This window comes from Callospermophilus lateralis, unplaced genomic scaffold (assembly GCF_048772815.1).
Source record: "Callospermophilus lateralis isolate mCalLat2 unplaced genomic scaffold, mCalLat2.hap1 Scaffold_120, whole genome shotgun sequence".
NCBI classification, from domain to species: Eukaryota; Metazoa; Chordata; class Mammalia; order Rodentia; family Sciuridae; genus Callospermophilus; species Callospermophilus lateralis.
Window position 1 is genome coordinate 1,794,462 of NW_027512320.1, and position 8,695 is coordinate 1,803,156.

Here is an 8,695-nt window from a genome sequence, read left to right on the forward strand (position 1 = left end):
TTAATCTCAAATTCTCACATGCCCAGGACACATCGGCTCAGGTGTAATTCCAATCTAAAAGCAAAACAGTGGCCATCTGGATGAAGTTCAAAATGGGGCACATCAAAGGTCTTTCAAGAGGCCAATAAGTTGAGATTCCCCTTACCTGAGACTTTCCTTATTTCTCCTGCCTCCCTCCCCCCCTTTATGCCTTCTCTTTCCCTTATAATCCTCATCCAATCCACTAATTCCTTTTGCATAAACCTATGAAATGTGTTTTGAACCCTACTGCTTCTTCTCCTTGCCATTCTCTCTCAGGATCTCTGGAAAATTGGTTCTAGGACCCCCTATAGATACCAAAACCTTCAGATGCTCAAATCCCTTATTTAATAGGGCCTATATTTGCATATAGCCAATGCATGTCCTCCCTTCTACTTTAAATCATCTCTAGATTACTTATAATATCTAATATAGAACAAATGCTATATAAATAGTTATGCTGTGTCTCTTAGGGAATAATGACAAGAAAGAAAAATCCACATGTTCAGCAGAGATGAAGTTTTCTTTTGGAATATTTTTGATCCAAGATTAGTTGAATCTATAGATGCAAAACCTGTGGCTACCAACTGTACTTTATTCCAAGTTATCCTGACTCTTTTCATACATCTTTCTCTTTGGGTAGAAAGCAAAACTCAGTATTCTCACTGGTCTATACCAGGGATCATCAAACTTTTCCTATAAAAGACCAGTAGAATATATTTTAGATTTTGAAAACCCAGAGTCTTTGTTCCATCTAATCCACTTACCCCTTGGAAAACAAAAGCAGTCAGGACAAAAAAAAAGGGGGGGGGTCATGACTGTACCAATAAAACTTTATTGACAAAAGCCAGTAGTGGGCCAGATTTGACCCACCAACTGTAGTTCATTCATACTTAGTTTAGATTCTTACTGTTGCGAGTCCCCACAGCATGTTTGCATCCCTTAACACATATTTCTCTGACTTCATTCTTTATTCATTATAAACAAAACTCCTTTAAAGCTCATTATTCTACACTTTATTACATGTCATTTCCAAATATGTCATTTCATTTGATCATAGATCTGCAAACACACATTGCAGTGATTTTTTTGTTTCCACGGTACTGAAGGATAATTATCCTAAACACATGAAATCAATACTTCTTCATGTCTGACCTTTCTAGATAATGATCTATGTGACAGAATTGCTCCACAGATACCCATTTGATCCCTCCAGGACAACTAAACACTCTAATTAATGAATTCTCTAATTAAACCTTTTCCTCCACTCTGAACTTTAGCTAAGAATATAAGGGCAGCCAAATTGAAAATTAATCAAGCTTGCATCTTTTTTTTTCTCTGTTGAGAATCTATCAGGACTTGAAATATAATTTGTTCCCAGAAATTTCCCAGCATAGAATGAAGGTATCCACCATATCATGTAAAGGTACCAGAAGAAGCAGAAATAAGCAAAAGGTAAGAAAGAGGTTACAAACTGATAGTCCATGGCCTGAAAATAATCCAGAGACATATTGTTTGGCCTTTGAAGTAATTTTTAAATAATTTGTACCACCACTAAAAAAAAAAAAAATTAGAATACCTCACGTTTGCATTTAAAAAATTAGACTCTCAGCTTATCTGAAAAAACAGTGGGTTCTAGGTATTTCTGAAAATACTGGAACCAAATAATCCAGGACAACAAGCTAAAGCTGAATGGTGGCCCATTACTTTCAAATGGAGAATGCTTCTTAGTTTTCCACAATCTGCACTCTTTCATGTTATATACCCAATACTCAAACAAAGATTCACTGGCTAATTATTATTGTCTTTGCCTTGTTATTTTTTATAGGAAAGAAATATTTTTCACCTGCTAACTATTATTGTCTTTACCTTGTTATTTTTTATAGGAGAGAAATATTTTTCTGTGCTCTTTGCCCAATCAAAAGCTGGAAAATGACTGTGAAGGCCATGTGATTTAAGAAAAAACTGGGACACGGAACTTATTTATTTATTTTTGCCAGTCTAGGCACTTTGGCATTTGAAATTTATCAGGTGCAGGAGAAAAAAGCCTAGCCAGGAAGCTGGATTTGAGTTCTTTTCTTAGTTTTAATTTAATTCGAAGGGTCTTCTGACCAAGATATACACACCCCTCGTTGCCTCAATTTCTTATCCTATAGAATAAAGGATTTGGGATAAGTTGGAGTGTTTTGGTTATTAGAAAAAAAGTAATTCATTGGAAAGATACCAGATCTCATAGGCAATGACAGGAACCAACTCACTGAAGGAGCTTGAAGGTGGGGAGTTGCAGAATGACAAATTCCAATTATTTTTTTCTGCTTTTGCATTCCTTGTTTGCTATTCAAAGTTCCAGCATGTGTCTGGCCAAACTTAGAGTAGGTGGCCTTTTTACTGGTTGTTACCTGGCCAAGAAAACAAGCAGATGTAGGAGGAGTTTTCCCAGAGAACCCTTTAATCTTCCACTGCAGAATAAACAACCGAATTTATAGTCCCACCAAGACTACACATAGCAGGGGGAGAGGCAATCAGGCTGGAATAGGATAATCCACACTTTCCAGGTCAAAAACCAAAATAAATGTAAGCAAAATTTTATAAGGAGGCATGGATGGGCAACTACAGCAGTTTTGTTTGAAGCAGTTGTAGGATTCCAGGGTCCCCATCAATTCAGTGATCCCCTCACTCTGCTTTGACCCCTGTAGTACTTCTGCTCAACTAGGACATCCCTGAAGCCCCAGGGTGAGAACCACAAATGAGATAATCTGCACATTCCCTTCAAGCTGCAATTTTGCCATTTGAGTGACAGAAAAAGTAGTTGAGTTTCCACTGGTTGACTCAGCTCAGAGATTCTCACGAGACAATGTCTGTAAGATAAATCTTGACAGCCAACTGAGCCATGAGAATTGTTCCCCTGGGAACCACAAAAGCACCAGTAAATCATTCTCATTGACTACTGATGAGAGGGACTGGCTTCCAGGTTACTACCATCAGAGACAGGGCTGGGAAACAAGGACCTAAATGTTAACAGCTGAAGGGCTGATCTCGGATTCCCTGAGCCACTAGATCCTCAAACATATGGAACGCCTCTACTGTTGGATGACTGAGGACATCTCTGTGGCCTGTCTCTCCCACATGACATTTGTATGTCTTCATCATTTGTTTAGCATGGGAAAGCGAGCGGAGGAGAAAACAGGCCCTTGTGGCCTCTTAGAGTGAGTGATCAGCAGGAAGAAATGAGGAATGTGAGAAAAAAAAACATATCATATTTACCAAAGATTTGTTTTGAATAGCCAGTCACTTGGGGTAGCAGGCAGCTGGAAGCACATTATGAAACTGTTACAATATTTAAACAGAGCTATGCTAATCGCATGCACAATAGTCCAGAGAGCCCCAGTGGCAGGAATCATTAACTCTGAAGATTTCAGGAAAATTCTTTTTCCATTCAGCAAATATCCTGACCTCACACCACTTTGTTTCCTAAGCTTCTCCTGGGACTGGGGTTTAGACAGAGAGCCCAATTGTCAGATCAAAATTTTCCTTTTGCAAAGGGATCCTGTTTATTCGGTTATCTTAATTTGTTCTTCACATGTGACTGTACCTTACTCTTTTCGGTGATTTATAGCTATGGTTGCGAATGCTTGAATCCTGTAAAAAGTCATATGTTGAAATCTTCACCCACAAGGTGATGGTATTAGGAGGTGGGATCTTTGAGAGCCCTTAGGTCATGAATGCAACACCCTCACAATGGGATCAGCAGCTTATAAAAGAGGCCCCTTGTACCATGTGAGGACACAGCAAGAAAGACCCATCTAGGAACCAGAAAGAAATCCCTCACCAGACACTAAATTTGACATGCCTTGATCTTAGATTTCCCAGCCTCTAGAATCATGAGGAACAGACTTCTGTTCTTTATAAACCATTCGGTTTACGATATTTTTGTTATAGCAGCCCAACCATCTATCACAGTTATCAATAAGAAGCTCCACTCTCTCAGAGGGAAGTGAGTCACTCACTGGAGGGGATCAGATATCTTCCAGTGAGAAAAAAAGTGCTGTCTCCTACTTAAGAGTTCAACTCCCCAAGGAGACACACAAAGGAAGTTTGAAAAGGAAGTCTCCCATTGCCACAGTCTGGCTGGGCACAATTAAGGAGCCACTTGTCAAAAGAAACAAACTTTATTTTTAGACCCACACATGCCAAACAAAACAGCTCCTCAGGAAAACTTTCAGAGCCCAACTGCCACCACTGGCTTCCCACAAGCCTCTCCACCTCCCCCACTCCTCCTGCTCTTGAGGCCGATTGGCTGGGTCGCATGGGCGGAGCCAAAAAAAGTCCTCCAGTGAGCAGCTTCATGGTCTGAAAGGGCGGGGAAACAGCCCAATGAGCATCACTGCAGAGGAGCCAATCAGTTGGCAACTAGAAGTTGCTGGGGCCGCTGTGAGCCAATCATCAGCTGGCAGCTGGAGTTTGCTGGCAGCTGGAAGTTTGCTGGGGCCCCTTCGGCTGTGGCTCTCAACATCCCATCTTCTTAATCTCTTTGGAAGTCAGGGACACTTTTGACTTCACCATCATTAAGGGGCATTTGACCACTCCTTCAGGGTCACTGTAATGGGTTCTAGAAGTCTCAGTAAGGCATCTTTCACAGGGTTTATGGGCTGCACGGCCTGGGAAGAGATGCATGCATCAAATAGGAGAACTTAAGAAGTAAAGAAGCCAAGCAGCCTATCCAGGAAGAAAGCCCTCAGGTTCTTGCCATGTTGCACTTGGGGCCCACACGCTGCCCCTGTGGCCATAAGAACAATAAAGTGCCTAGCAGCACAAGATGCCATACTTTACTACATGAAAAGAATTTCATGCCAAATTTCTTGCAAAACAGCAGGGTGGTGACCATTATGAGAAGCTTTTTAAAAAAAATTGTGCCTATATTACTTGAAAATCATTTATTACTAAAATGTTTTTGATGCAAGAATTGGATGAATGAGATTAATAAGAATATGAATATGTATTAAAATTGAATAGTCCAAATCAATGTACATCATTTCTTTATGGCGGTTTACAAACATTTTTCTGTCTGAAAAAAAAAAAAGGAAACAGTAATTGTTCATGATTTGTGCTCTGAAGCCAAAATATTACACTTGGAAGAATTTACTGCAGTGTTGGGAAGTATGGACTTATAAAATTCAGTCTTCTGTTTCTGAAGATTCTGCATCAGCACTCAGTCCTCCACCACACTCACATAGGACATGTTTACTGTTAATATTATAGCGCTCAAAACCACACAAATCAGCAAATGTATATACTGCATTGCGCATGCGCTGAGAATTCCAGAAGACAAAGGCTCATCCTTATGCCACTGGTTAATACCATGCTGCTTGGTAGACCAGTTAAGCAGAGTAATGACTAGAACTATGCCATGCGACAATCATGCAATGAAAGGGTATAAACCAATTTTTGGACTGAAAAAACAGGGTATGGAGATTATAAAGTGGCAATGATTATGTAGTGAAAGATGGTATATCTGGATCTGGATGTGAATCTATGTAATCTTGATAATACTCAATAATTCGGTTTTTCCATTTGTGAAGTGGAAATCAATCTCAGTGGATGCACAGAGGATTGAAGGAGGGGATGTGTGTTGTAAAGGACTTTTCCCAGTGCTACACATATTATGCATGCTCAGGCACAGCGAACTTTCCTTATCATCTATATCCAATACAGATTGCTGAACACTATAAATTAACCGAATGGTCTCAAAATGGAATGTGCTGTCCAGACATCTAGGGAAATGTTTCTCAATAACCTCTATAGACTCTACCCCATACCAACTGCATCAAATCCCTCAAATAACTGAAGATGACATTGGAAGGTAGACCTGTGTTTTCCCTAAGTTTACCAGGTGACTTTGATTTAGCTTACATCTGGACTAGAATTTGAGAACCATTGCAATGTAATCAGAGACAATCTACATAATGGTAGGTAACGCCCAAGGTACAGCCACAGACATCCACTATAATCTTAGAGGATGCAGAGCACAGAGAACAAAAAAGGAAACAGAGCTTCAATACATAAAAAACATCTCAAATCTGGTCTATCCTTATACCAGTCGAAGGCATCACTTACCCTTCTAAGCATGATCTATGCCTAACTTGCAGATCTCCCATGATTAAGGGACTTAGCCGAAAGCATAAAAACTCCATAGCTAATACATGCAGAAAATAAAAGATTTCTTTCGCAAATTAAAGCTAGATAATAATTGAACCAATCATTCCCACATTATTTCTCCTTCTTGGAATGACTCCCTATTGACACTCATTTATAAAGATCACACTCCAACCATTTCTTATTATTCAAGGGTGACTTTCTTTTCAACAAATTTATCATTGTGTTCTGTGAACCAGAACCCACCTTATAGAAAGCAGAGTGAATGACTGGCTGCGGGTGTGACCCTAGAAAAAATAGGAAACACTTCCTAGACCCCTTTTTCTCCGTGTTCCAATGCAAAAATTACCTTCAAAGAATTAATGCTGTTGTGCCATGCCTCTCAACCTTGGCCATATACTGAAATCTCCAGGGAGCCTGGAAAAAATTTAGGGCTCAGCCTCAGATATTCTGACTTGCTGCCATTACTCGGGGACCTAGTCTTTGATATTTTTAAACTCTTTGGAAGATAACAGTATGCATGCAAGGTTGGTAATGAGTTTCAGTTAAAGTTTCAACCTGTTTTTTTTAAACAAATGAACAAAAGGGAAAGAAAGAACTCCACACTTGTCAAGCACGCAGGACATCCTGAATTCAATCTATGCCACTAGAGGAAAAAAAAAGTCACATTGAAGGAATATTTTAAGCTATTAACATCATCATATGATCTAGTACTTCCGATGGTTTCTTCTAAGAGATACTAAGGAAGTATTTCCTGATAAAATATCACCACAAAAATTTAAATTTCAAATAAACAATAATCATGGTGTCTATGTTCACCAAAAATCCATTTGTTAGCAAAATTTAAATAATCTGGGTATTTTTATTTTTGTTTGCTAAACATGCCAATTCTACCCCAAGGGCCTTTAAAAAACAGAGAAACTTCTGGTAGAATCAGGAGAGGAAAGGTACAGAGGAGGACATATGCTGTTTTTGCCTGTCACCCAACCACACTAATTTCCCTTAAGAAACACCCCTTCCCCACTCTCAGTCTATATGGTTGGTAGATACCTGCCAATCAAAGTTGTCCATCTTACCAGCCACAGTGATTTAAATAAAAATGGTGAGCATTTAAACCAAGCCACACCAGAAAAACACTATACCAGAACATTTATGTAACTGTGAGGGAAGAGATACTTTTTGTATTAAACTAGTTGAGAAGATAGATCATAAACCTGGAATTACTGGCAATATCTTTACCACCCTATGTGCCAACCCCCTCCCCACACACACACACCCCGATTAAAGCCAGTGAGAGAGTAGAACTAAGGAAAGAAAGACTAAGTCCTAATGAGCCCACAGATCCAGTCATGCCTGAAATCTGTATCTTGCACCTTTTGTGATGCCAATCAATTTTTTTTAACTTAAACCAATGCCAGTTAATTTTCTGCCATTAGCTCCCCAAACAAGTTAGAATGATATATAATATAACAGTACAAACTGGGAAGCTGGAATTCAAAGATAAGCTTTCACCTGCCTTACTTTTTTTTTTTTAAACCTAAGAAATGGTTCTTCCATACGCACCATCATTTAATTCCTCCAAATAGCTTTCATGTACTCCCACTGTTTCTAATTCCGTATTTCCTCCTCTATCGCCCTCATAGCTTGTACTTACTATCCAGGCACATCTCATACATTATAGTTATTTACACACATAACTCCCCTAGTTGTTCTCCTTATCTTTGTATTCCTAGCCAGAGTCTGGCACCCAAGAGGTGCTGAATCAATGCTGTTAAATTAAATTGCCTGTGTAGACAGGCTGTGATGATGTCTCCAAAAACTATGTTGAACCACACGTTCAGAGCTATTCCAGAAGGGAGGGAAAGCTGTGGAGGACAGAACTGACCCATTCACTCAGAACCTCTATTCCCACCCACCATCCCTGCATAGGCATGGGGTTTGTGTTCACTCTAATCCTAAGTGTCATCAGATTGTTTTACCAAATGAATGAGCCATATATAGTCATCCCTCCATATCCATGGGGGATTGGTTCCAGGAGCCCCCACAGATACCAAAATCTTCAGAAACTCAAGTCTCTAATTTAAAATAGCATAGTATTGGCCTACAACCTACACATATCCTTCTGTATACTTTAAATCATCTCTAGATGACTTTTAAGACCTAATGCAATGTAAATGCTATGGAAATACTTGTTATATTGTATTGCTTAGGGAATGAGGACAAGAAAAAAAAAAGAGTCTGTACAAGTTCAGCACAGATGCAGATTTTTTCCAAATATTTTCAATCCTCAGTTGGTTGAATCCACAGCTGCAGAAATCCAGCTGAGCACTATTTACTTTATATTTACATTCCAGATTTTAGTAGCCAATTCTCATTCTGTTATTTTTTTTCTTTTTGCATGATTCCCCCCTAAAATAGAATCAAAGTAAATAAATGGCTCCCTTCCCCCGCCCCCACTGTCACATAGAAATGGTCCTTGGTTATCTAACTCCACCACGTGAAGAGACACTAAGTGAGACCTGTT